This window comes from Eumetopias jubatus, unplaced genomic scaffold (genome assembly GCF_037043125.1).
Source record: "Eumetopias jubatus isolate StellerSeaLion01/CBP00866 unplaced genomic scaffold, mEumJub1_p1.0 scaffold_58, whole genome shotgun sequence".
NCBI classification, from domain to species: domain Eukaryota; kingdom Metazoa; phylum Chordata; class Mammalia; order Carnivora; family Otariidae; genus Eumetopias; species Eumetopias jubatus.
In genome coordinates this window covers 521564-534684 of record NW_028274864.1, presented here as the reverse complement: position 1 = coordinate 534684, position 13121 = coordinate 521564, and positions in this window count along the sequence as shown.

Genomic DNA, 13121 nt, shown 5'->3' with positions numbered 1-13121 from the left:
TTCAGTGCCCAGATGCCCACTCGCTACTGTTGTAAACAGCAGGCAAGATGCTGCACTCACCTCCCCAGTGAACCAAAAGCCTCCCGGAGCCACATTAAGGTAAAAGTCAACAGCCAACTGCTACCATATCCTGATCCTTGACCTTCTTCTCTCAGCTTGCAAGTGAGCCAGGGCCCAACAAAGGGTATCATTTAACTTTTCATTAACTGCCTCAACCTTTTTGATGTTCTCCTTCAACAAAACATTTTGAGTGAGTAATAATAAGGCATTCCTTGGGCACATGGTTGGCATCTGGGTGGCACCATCGGTGGAGTGTCTGACTGCTTTCGTTTTGGCTCAAGGCCTGATCTCAGGGTTAGGGGATTGACCCCTGCATCAGGCTACAAACTCAGCATGAAGTCTGCTTGGGATTCTCTCTCTCCCTCTGCCCCCCACCACTCACTCTTTCTCTCTGTCTCAAATGAATCAATCAATTAATCTTTAAAATGATGATGATGATGATGATGATGATGATGATGCTGATAATGATGATGATAACTCACTACTTTTATTTCTGTTGTTAGGACACAATTCAGGCAAAGTAGGGATTCTTACCTTCAATTTCAGAATGTCCTCAGTGAGAAACTCATCTTTATTCAGAGTTTCTGCAAGATGTTTCTTGCCTTCCCTGATCTATAAAACATATGAAATAAGGAATCAGAATTCAAAAATAGCATCGTGTAAGACAAACCTATCTACTAATGTGTGACTCCTTTCAAAATAGAGAGGCAGTGCTCTGCATTTGTGAAGCTTCTCTTGACTCAGGACCGTTTGTGGACCACATGAAATAGGTCAGTAGGATGAACTACAAGAGGTGGAAGTAACCAAAATGAAATCACAAAAAGTATTTGAAAGCGTCCTCATACCTTCAGCTTCCAAAGAGATATTTCCTTAGCAAGCTCCCTGTTTCCTTGTCTAAGTCGATGGATCTTCTCATTGATTTGTTGTAAGGTAACTAAAAGGAGAAAAAAGAATCTCTAAGATAATTAGCAAAACCAGTGACTTTGAATATCCCAGGGTATGAGCTCCAGAGACACATTCTCTGACACTTGGGTGAAACTAACTTGTTAGCATTCTCATTGTGCCTGAAGGAAGCAAGTTTTGCCAGCATTTGAAACCTAAGACAACCTATTTCGGGGAGATTCCTACTTAAATATTTTTTCAAAAATAGAGAAATGCAATCAAATGTCTTCTAAGTTTTCTCCCATCTGTAAGCACCATTCTTGGAAAATGCAACCACTGCAAATGCTGATGTCATCCCCAGATATGTAACAGAAAAAACAAGCATGCTGTCAACTAACATTTCTCTCCTCCAATGATTAAGGTGTAAAAATAGGTCCCTGCAAACCACCCAAAATGAACAAAACCATCCTTTGATCCTGCTCAGCGCCACGTCCATTTCTAGGTCCTCCTTGGAATTCCACACAAGGAAAGCTCAAAATGGCAATTGAGTGACAACTCCATGGCCTTCAGTGACTTCCTGCTGCTCACAGATTGACTGCCATGAACTCTAGGCGGGGGTTCTGGAAGACAGAATCTTTGGAATCAAACACAGTTGGGGACAAACTCCACGTTACACCATCTCGGGAGGGCCTGGATAACTCACACTCCCTGGAACACAAGCTTTTCTCATCCCAACATGAGAAGGTTACCCTCCACCCTGACAGGAAAACAACAATCATGAAGCACCCCATCAGATGGATAACAGATCGAAGGTCGAGAACACAGACTCCTCTAACTGGCACTTAATTCTCTCATCCTGGGGCACCTGTGTGGCTCAGTCGGTTAGGTGTCTGCCTTCAGCTTGGGTCATGATCCCACATCGGATCATGATCCCACATCGGATTATGGTCCCACCTCGGGTCCTGGGATCCCACATCTGATTCTCGGCTCAGTTGGGTACACGCTTCTCCCCCTCCCTCTGCCAGCCACTCGGTCTGCTTGGGCTCTCTCTGTCTGTCAAAGGACTAAACAGAATCTTTTAAAAAATAATACTTCTCTCATCTTACCTCAAAGTGCAAACTTCTCTTCTATTGGCCCAATGTGAGCGCTCTCGTGCCCTGAGATCTCTCTTCTCACCACCCCCACTGCTGCACTCCCAGGGACGAACACCAGCATTTGAGGGTTTGCTAAGTGCCAGGCAGACACCCTGGCCATCAACAGACAGCACCGCGGAATCACCACAACCTCTGAGGCACGGACACAACACGTCACCCCCACTGGCACTCGTTCCTTTCTACTCATTCTCCCCTGGCAGGAAAGGCTCCCTCCACCTCAGACTCAAAACCATGGTTTCAACCTCTCTTCTGACACACGTTCTGCCTGGCAATATGTGGCTTCTTCTCTAAGTGTGGCCTGCTTGCTAGACTCAAAGAGTCTTTTCTCATCTCGACATTTCACCAAGAGCCAGGTCATGGCAAAGTACTCACTCCAGACCTCAGGTTCCTATCATCGCTTGCCTCCTAAACAGATCTCTGAACAATTACTCTTTCTATTCTCTCTCCTCCCATGAGGTGTTCCTCCCCCTGGTCTCAGAAGTTATGGCAACACCCTCCATGTTGTCATTTAGACTCCACATGGGGAAGAGAATGATTTTCAGGAGTGAACAAGTCAATTAGACATCAGAAGTCACCATATTTACCCCTCGTCTAATTATACCCACATCAAAAACCGGTACTGAGAATTTAGGATAAAGAAAACCAAGGCCAAAAAACTTACCGTCATATTGTCGAGGCTTTATCTAAGAGAGGAAGAAACAAAATTAAGTTTCATGTCAAAACGTATTACTAGTAAAAATCTCTAGTTCAGGTCAAATACCGGAAAAGACATCCAATAAAATTACAATAATCATTTTGTTTAGAAGAATGACTTCACAGGAGTAAAAAAGAAGACAAAATGGGAATTTCCTGATTAAGTCATCATAGTTCACAATCCATTTCTGATAAAGAGCACAAAGGTATATAACGTATTTTTGACCCAAAAGTCTATTCACATTCTATGTAATGAACGTTCAGCCTGTTCAATTTTGACAGTGGATCATGCAGACATTTAAAAAATATTCATTAATTCATCGTTTCCGGAACTTTACTGCAACCCGATATCCACACTGAAGTTCAGAAACTGGGATTATTATAAAATCCCGAAAGAAAGGAAATGGAAGGAAGGGAGGAAGGAATGTAGGAAGGAAGGCTGGCAGGTGACTAAAACTCTGACAAAATTATGCCTTTTTCCTTGTCTAGAAAGCTTCTCTGAACTCCACTAAGGGTTGGCTGTTTGCTGAATTCACACACAGTTACGGCACATCACGTGCTATGAAGCTTCCCAGACTGCTACAAACAGAGGGTCATCAAAAAGAAAGAAAAGCCATCGAATGAGAAAAAGAGTGGCACATGGCAAGAGTTGAAGCATTAGCAACAACAGAAATGACAGCGGATGTTTCCAAAAAGGGGAACCAGGCTCTCCAGATCGAGTCACCCTGATAAATTATAGCTCAATAAACTCTAGGCAAGACCCCATTTTGACACTATTAACATATTTCCCCATTCAAACTTTTTACAGGATAGGAGAGGCTGAGGCCAGTCCCCAAATCTTGCCAGGATGTTGGAATATCACCAGGCTATCAATAAGCCAGTCATAATAATGTTGTTAGGGGAAAGTCCATCAGTGGAGGGCAAACAGAAAACCACACTGATTGTTGTCACTTCACATGTTGCTTAGGAACCTCAGACCTGCTCTGGCCCTTGTCACCCAGCCCTATAGGCAGGGGAATTGAAAAGACAGATGAGCACACCAAAGACATCATAGTTTTGTTTTCCTTTCGAAGGGAAGGTTTCTCCATTGGCAGGGAGAGGGGGGAGATTCCCTTTAGAACTAAACTCGGAAGTTTTCTGTTCTTCTTAGAAAGGTCTGCCTTCAAGTGAAACTATGTCCTCTAGGTTCTAGGGGAAAGACAAGAGCCTAGAAGCCTTTTCTAGAGCCTAACTGGGGCTTTCCCAAAGACTAAGCAATAGAGGTGAGGGGGAAAGACTCAACATCAATGCAAACTCCTCCCTGTCTCACCTGGGAGGAAACTCAGTCTAACCCCAGACAGATGAGTAGACATCACCCTAACGTCCTTTTTACCTCACTTCCTTTACCAGGACAGGAGATCTAGCTTTCAACACAACCTTACAAGGAATACGAAAGGTAAAAACCACGACAACAAGCACTAGAATCACACTTTCTAAGGCAGAGATGATGACATTGGCTGGCTGGGAATTTCAAGTCCCTTCCATATCTGATATTGGATCTAAGCAAAAAGGGGGAAGTAGGAAGAAGAGATGGTGAATGTAAGCAGAGAGATGAAACGCTTAGATTTTACTGGGATTCTAGACAAAAACACCATAACAGAACTCAAGAATGACTTTGATGGCTTCGTTAAGAGACTCAACATACCGGAGGAAAGAATCATTGTGCCTAAAGAATTTCCCGTAGAAACATCCAAAAAGAAAAACAAAGACAAAAATTCAAAAGACAGCACAGAAAATCTAAGACCAGTGGGACAATTACAAATCGTGTAACACACACATAATAGGAACACCAGGAGAATGGACAGAGAGGTAGTTGAAGCAATAATGATAGGATTTTCCTAAATTAATATAGCCACCAAATCACAGATCCAGGAAGCTCAAAACATGGAAAGCAGGATGAATACCAAAACAAACACACAAACTAACAAACAAAAAACACCAACAATGCCTAATCCAGAATGTTCAGTTACAGGTCATTAAAGACAAAGAAACAATTCTGGAAATCTGGACCAGGGCTTGGGGGTGGGTGGTGGAAGAGGGGAGGAGAGCAGTAACCCTCACCCAAGAGGAATAAGGATAAGGACTGCATCACACTTCTTTTCAGAAACCTTGCCATCAAGTAGGATGAAATATTTAAAGTGTTAAAAGAAACATCAGGAGGCGGAGCAAGATGGCAGAGGAGTAGGAGACGTAGATTTCGTCTGGTCTCAGGAATTCAGCTGAATAAGGATCAAACCATTCTGAACACCTACGAACTCAACAGGAGATCGAACAGGAGAGTAGCAACAACTCTCTGAACAGAGAAGCGACCACTTACTGGAAGGTAGGGCATGCAGAGAAGTGAATCCGAGGCGATCGGGAGGATAGACGGCGGGGGAGGGGCCTCCGCCGGCCGCTTCTGGCAAGTGCTAGAGCCGCGGAGCACAAAATCGGACCTTTTAGAAGTTGGCTCGGCGGAGGGACGTCGCAGCAGTGGCTAAGCGGGGGGTGGAATCCTCCCAGGACAGTGTGGTCTCAGGACCCTTGGGGTCACAGAGAGACCAGGGGTGCCTGAGTGCGCCAGAGCTCCCAGGTATCAGAGCAGGGAAGCCGGCTGCAGATACGGAGCAGAGTCGCGGGCTCTCAGCTCGGGGTTGCCATAAACTGTGATCTGCGGCCCAGTCGGGGCACGGCTCCCCCAGCAGGGACCCAACAAGCAGCAGATCCGGGGAGACTCCCCTTCCTTCCCGGGGAGGAGCGGTGCGGGAACGCACCGCAGGGATCTGCTGGGTTTGGAGACTCCGCGCGGGGTCGGGTGCCAGAGATAGCAACGCTCGATCACAGGCCAGGTGAGCACAGAGTGCGGCCGGAGACCGGGGACACGGAAGTAACTGCTTTTCTCTGGGGGCACGCTGAGGAGCGGGGCCCCGAGTTCTCAGCTCCTCCGAGTGGAGATTGGGAGGCCACCATTTCTGCCCTGGTCCTCCAAAGCTGTACCGAGAGCTTGCAGGGAACAAAAGCTCCTGAGAGCAAACTGGAGCAGCTTCCTTAGCCCGGACCGACAAGGGCGGGGCAATTCCGCCTCCGGCAAAGACATTTGGAAACCACAGCAACAGGCCCCTCCCCCAGAAGATCAGCAGAAACAGCCAGCAAGCCAAGACCAAGTTGATCGATCAAGGAGAATACGAGAACTCCAGCGCTAGGGGAATACTGCACATAGATTCAAGGCTTTTTTTTTTTTTTTTTTAACCATGTTTCATTATTTCATCAAAGTTAATTTTTGTTGACTGTTTTTTTTTTTATTTTTCTTTTTCCCTTTTTCAACCAACATCTTATAAATCCCTTTTAAAAAAAAAAACCGTTTTTATTTTTCATTTTTAGAGTCATATTTTATCCCTTCATAGTAGGGATAGTTACCCTTATTTTTGGCATATATATATAAGTTGTTCTCTCTTTAAAATTTTGAGGTACAGTTTCTTCTAACAGATCAAAATATACCCTAAATCACTGGTGTATGGCTTGGTTTTAGTCTCCTGCCTGGTCACATTCTCTCCCTTTTCCTTTTTTTTTTTTTTTTCTTAAATCTTCTTTCTTTTTTCAAACAACTTCGCTTACCAAGTCCTTTTATAAAATCTTTTATAATTTTCATCTTTACAGTCATCTTCCATCCCTTCATTGTATCAACCCTTATTTTGTACATATATGTCTTTCTTCCTTTAAAATTTTAGGAGGCACTTTTTTCTAACAGACCAAAATACGCCCAAAATCTAGTGTGTGGCACTGATCTATGCACTAGCCTGATCATATTTGATCATATTCTGCATTTTTGTATTGTTTTGTATTTCTTTTTATCTTTTTTTTTCTTTTTCTCTTTCTTTTTTCTTTCTTTCCCTTTCTTTTCCCCTGGTTTCAGGTCTTTTCTGATTTGTATACAGTATATTTGCTGGGGACGTTGTAAACCTGTTAGCCTTTTGTTCTCTCATTCATCTATTCTCCTCTGGACAAAATGACAAGACGAAAGAAATCACCTCAGCAAAAAGAACAAGAGGTAGTACCGTCAGCCAGGGACCTACTCAATAAGGACATTAGTACGATGTCGGACCTAGAGTTCAGAATCATGACTTTAAAGATACTAGCTGGGCTTGAAAAAAGCATGGAAGTTATTAGAGAAACCCTTTCTGGAGAAATAAAAGAACTAAAATCTAACCAAATCGAAATCAAAAAGGCTATTATTGATGAGGTGCAATCAAAAATGGGGGCACTAAATGCTAGGATAAATGAGGCAGAAGAGAGAATCAGCGATATAGAAGACCAAATGATGGAAAATAAAGAGGCTGAGAAAAAGAGAGAGAAACAACTACAGGATCACGAGGGCAGAATTCGAGAGATAAGTGATACGATAAGATGAAACAACATTAGAATAATTGGGATCCCAGAAGAAGAAGAGAGAGAGAGAGGGGCAGAAGGTATATTGCAGCAAATTATAGCAGAGAACTTCCCTGATGTGAGGAAGGAAACAGGCATTAAAATCCAGGAGGCACAGAGAACCCCTCTCAAAATCAATAATAATAGGTCAACAACCCGACATCTAATAGTAAAACTTACGAGTCTCAGAGACAAAGAGAAAATCCTGAAAGCAGCTCGGGAGAAGAGATATGTAACCTACAATAGTAGAAACATTAGATTGACAACAGACCTATCCACAGAGACCTGGCAGGCCAGAAAGGACTGGCAAGATATCTTCAGAGCACTGAACGAGAAAAATATGCAGCCAAGAATACTATATCCAGCTAGGCTATCACTGAAAATAGAAGGAGAGATAAAAAGCTTCCAGAACAAACAAAAACTAAAGGAATTTGCAAACACGAAACCAGCCCTCCAAGAAATATTGAGAGGGGTCCTCTAAGGAAAGAGAGAACCTAAAAGCAGCAAAGAACAGAAACGAACACAGACAACAGACAGTTAACAGTCACCTTACAGGTAATACAATGGCACTAAATTCATACGTTTCAATAGTTACCCTGAATGTAAATGGGCTAAATGCCCCAATCAAAAGACACAGGCTATCAGTTTGGCTATCAGATTGGATTAAAAAACAAGACCCATCCATATGCTGTCTGCAAGAGACTCATTTTAGACCCAAAGACACCCCCAGATTGAAAGTGAGGGGGTGGAAAACCATTTACCATGCTAATGGACACCAAAAGAAAGCTGGGGTGGCAATCCTTCTATCAGACAAACTAGATTTTAAAACAAAGACTGTAATAAGAGATGAGGAAGGACACTATATCCTACTGAAAGGGTCTATCCAACAAGAAGATCTAACAATTCTAAATATCTATGCCCCGAACATGGGAGCAGCCAATTATATAAGGCAATTAATAACAAAAGCAAAGAAACACATTGACAACAATACAATAATAGTGGGGGACTTGAACATCCCTCTGACTGAACTGGACAGATCATCTAAGCAAAAGATCAACAAGGAAATAAAGACTTTAAATGACACACTGGACCAAATGGACTTCACAGACATATTCAGAACATTCCATCCCAAAGCAACGGAATACACATTCTTCTCTAGTGCCCATGGAACATTCTCCAGAATTGATCACATCCTAGGTCACAAATCAGGTCTCAATCGGTACCAAAAGATTGGGATCATTCCCTGCATATTTTCCGACCACAATGCTTTGAAACTAGAACTCAACCACAAGAGGAAAGTCGGAAAGAACTCAAATACATGGAGGCTAAAGAGCATCCCACTAAAGAATGAATGGGTTAACCAGGAAATTAAAGAAGAATTAAAAAAATTCATGGAAACCAATGGAAATGAAAACACAACTGTTCTAAGTCTTTGGGATACAGCAAAGGCAGTCCTGAGGAAAGTATATAGCAATACAAGCCTTTCTCAAGAAACAAGAAAGGTCTCAAATACACAACCTAACCCTACACCTAAAGGAGCTGGAGAAAGAACAGCAAAGAAAGCCTACACCCAGCAGGAGAAGAGAAATCATAAAGATCAGAGCAGAAATCAATGAACTAGAAACCAAAAGAACAGTAGAACAGATCAACGAAACTAGGAGCTGGTTCTTTGAAAGAATTAACAAGATTGATAAACCCCTGGCCAGACTGATCAAAAAGAAAAGAGAAATGACCCAAATCAACAAAATCATGAATGAAAGAGGAGAGATCACAACCAACATCAAAGAAATACAAACAATTATAAGAACATATTATGAGCAACTCTATGCCAGCAAATTAGATAACCTGGAAGAAATGGGTGCATTCCTAGAGATGTATCAACTACCAAAATTGAACCAGGAAGAAATAGAAAACCTGAACAGACCTATAACCACTAAGGAAATTGAAAAAGTCATCAAAAATCTCCCAAGAAACAAAAGCCCAGGGCCAGATGGCTTCCCAGGGGAATTCTATCAGACATTTCAAAAAGAATTAATACCTATTCTCCTGAAACTGTTCCAAAAAATAGAAATGGAAGGGAAACTTCCAAACTCATTTTATGAGGCCAGCATTACCTTGATCCCAAAACCAGACAAAGACCCAATCAAAAAAGAGAATTACAGACCAATATCCTTGATGAACATGGATGCAAAAATTCTCACCAAAATACTAGTCAATAGGATCCAACAGTACATTAAAAGGATTATTCACCAGGACCAAGTGGGATTTATCCCTGGGCTGCAAGGCTGGTTCAACATCCGCAAATCAATCAACGTGATACAATACATTAACAAAAGAAAGAACAAGAATCATAGGATCCTCTCAATAGATGCAGAAAAAGCATTTGACAAAGTACAGCATCCTTTCTTGATCAAAACTCTTCAGAGTATAGGGATAGAGGGTACATACCTCAATATCATAAAAGCCATCTATGAAAAACCTACAGCGAATATCATTCTCAATGGGGAAAGGCTGAGAGCTTTTCCCCTAAGGTCAGGAACGCGGCAGGGATGTCCACTCTCACCACTGCTATTCAACATAGTATTAGAAGTCCTAGCCACAGCAATCAGACAACAAAAAGAAATCAAAGGCATCCAAATCGGCAAAGAGGAAGTCAAACTCTCACTCTTTGCAGATGATATGATACGGTATGTGGAAAACCCAAAAGACTCCACCCCAAAACTGCTAGAACTCATACAGGAATTCAGTAAAGTAGTAGGATATAAAATCAATGCACAGAAATCAGTGGCATTCCTATACACCAACAACAAGACAGAAGAGAGACAAATCAAGGAGTCGATCCCATTTACAATTGCACCCAAAACCATTAGATACCTAGGAATAAATCTAACCAAAGAGGCAAAGGATCTGTACTCAGAAAACTATAAAATACTCAGGAAAGAAATTGAAGAAGACACAAAGAAATGGAAAAACGTTCCATGCTCATGGATTGGGAGAACCAACATTGTGAAGATGTCAATGCTACCTAGAGCAATCTACACATTCAATGCAATCCCCATCAAAATACCATCCACTTTTTTCAAAGAAATGGAACAAATAATCCTAAAATTTGTATGGAACCAGAAGAGACCCAGAATAGCCAGAGGAATACTGAAAAAGAAAAGCAAAGCTGGCGGCATCACAATTCCGGACTTCCAGCTCTATTACAAAGCTGTCATCATCAAGACAGTATGGTACTGGCACAAAAACAGACACATCGATCAATGGAACAGAATCGAGAGCCCAGAAATGGACCCTCAACTCTATGGTCAACTTATCTTTGACAAAGCAGGAAAGAATGTCCAATGGAAAAGACACAGTCTCTTCAACAAATGGTGTTGGGAAAATTGGACAGCCACATGCAGAAGAATGAAACTGGACCATTTCCTTACACCACACACAAAAATAGATTCCAAATGGTTGAAAGACCTAAACGTGAGACAGGAGTCCATCAAAATCCTAAAGGAGAACACAGGCAGCAACCTTTTCGACCTTAGCCGCAGCAACTTCTTCCTAGAAGCATCGCCAAAGGCACGGGAAGCCAGGGCAAAAATGAACTATTGGGATTTCATCAAGATAAAAAGCTTTTGCACAGCAAAAGAAACAGTCCACAAAACCAAAAGACAACCGACAGAATGGGAGAAAATATTTGCAAATGACATATCAGATAAAGGGCTAGTATCCAAAATCTATAAAGAACTTATCAAACTCAACACCCAAAGAACAAATAATCCAATCAAGAAATGGGCAGAAGACATGAACAGACATTTTTCCAAAGAAGACATCCAAATGGCCAACAGGCACATGAAAAAGTGCTCAACATCGCTTGGCATCAGGGAAATCCAAATCAAAACCTCAATGAGATACCACCTCACACCCGTCAGAATGGCTAAAATTAACAAGTCAGGGAACGACAGATGTTGGCGGGGATGTGGAGAAAGGGGAACCCTCCTACACTGTTGGTGGGAATGCAAGCTGGTGCAACCCCTCTGGAAAACAGTATGGAGGTTCCTCAAACAGTTGAAATTAGAGCTACCGTTCGATCCAGCAATTGCACTACTGGGTATTTACCACAAAGATACAAATGTAGGGACCCGAAGGGGTACGTGTACCCCAATGTTTATAGCAGCAATGTCCACCATAGCCAAACTGTGGAAAGAGCCAAGATGCCCATCGACAGATGAATGGATAAAGAAGAGGTGGTATATATACACAATGGAATATTATGCAGCCATCAAAAGGAATGAGATCTTGCCATTTGCAACGACGTGGATGGAACTGGAGGGTGTTATGCTGAGTGAAATAAGTCAATCAGAGAAAGACATGTATCACATGACCTCACTGATATGAGGAATTCTTAATCTCAGGAAAGAAACTGAGTGTTACTGGAGTGGTTGGGGGTGGGAGGGATGGGGTGGCTGGGTGATAGACATTGGGGAGGGTATGTGCTACGGTGAACGCTGTGAATTGTGCAAGACTTTTGAATCACAGTTCTGTACTTCTGAAACAAATAATGCAACATATTTTAAGAAAAAAGAAAAAAAAGAAGACAACAGGAGAGGAAGAAAAGGGGAGTATGTCAGAGGGGGAGCCGAACCATGAGAGATGATGGACTCTGAAAAACAAACTGAGGGTTCTAGAGGGGAGGGTGGAGGGGGATGGGTTAGCCTGGTGATGGGTATTGAGGAGGGCACGTTCTGCATGGAGCACTGGGTGTTATGAACAAACAATGAATCATGGAACACTGCACCAAAAACTAATGATGTAATATATGGTGATTAACATAACAATAAAAAATTTTTTTTTAAATTAAAAAAAAAAGAAAGAAAAAGGAGAATTACAGACCAATATCCTTGATGAACATGGATGCAAAAATTCTCACCAAAATACTAGCCAATAGGATCCAACAGTACATTAAAAGGATTATTCAACACGACCAAATTGGATTTATTCCTGGGCTGCAAGGCTGGTTCAACATGCGCAAATCAATCAACGTGATACAATACATTAACAAAAGAAAGAACAAGAATCATAGGATCCTCTCAATAGATGCAGAAAAAGCATTTGACAAAGTACAGCATCCTTTCTTGATCAAAACTCTTCAGAGTATAGGGATAGAGGGTACATACCTCAATATCATAAAAGCCATCTACGAAAAACCTACAGCGAATATCATTCTCAATGGGGAAAGGCTGAGAGCTTTTCCCCTAAGGTCAGGAACGCGGCAGGGATGTCCACTCTCACCACTGCTATTCAACATAGTATTAGAAGTCCTAGCCACAGCAATCAGACAACAAAAAGAAATCAAAGGCATCCAAATCGGCAAAGAGGAAGTCAAACTCTCACTCTTTGCAGATGATATGATACTTTATGTGGAAAACCCAAAAGACTCCACCCCAAGACTGCTAGAACTCATACAGGAATTCAGTAAAGTAGCAGGCTATAAAATCAATGCACAGAAATCAGTGGCATTCCTATACACCAACAACAAGACAGAAGAGAGACAAATCAAGGAGTCGATCCCATTCACAATTGCACCCAAAAACATTAGATACCTAGGAATAAATTTAACCAAAGAGGCAAAGGATCTGTACTCAGAAAACTATAAAATACTCAGGAAAGAAATTGAAGAAGACACAAAGAAATGGAAAAACGTTCCATGCTCATGGATTGGGAGAACCAACATTGTGAAGATGTCAATGCTACCTAGAGCAATCTACACATTCAATGCAATCCCCATCAAAATACCATCCACTTTTTTCAAAGAAATGGAACAAATAATCCTAAAATTTGTATGGAACCAGAAGAGACCCCGAATAGCCAGAGGAATCTTGAAAAAGAAAAGCAAAG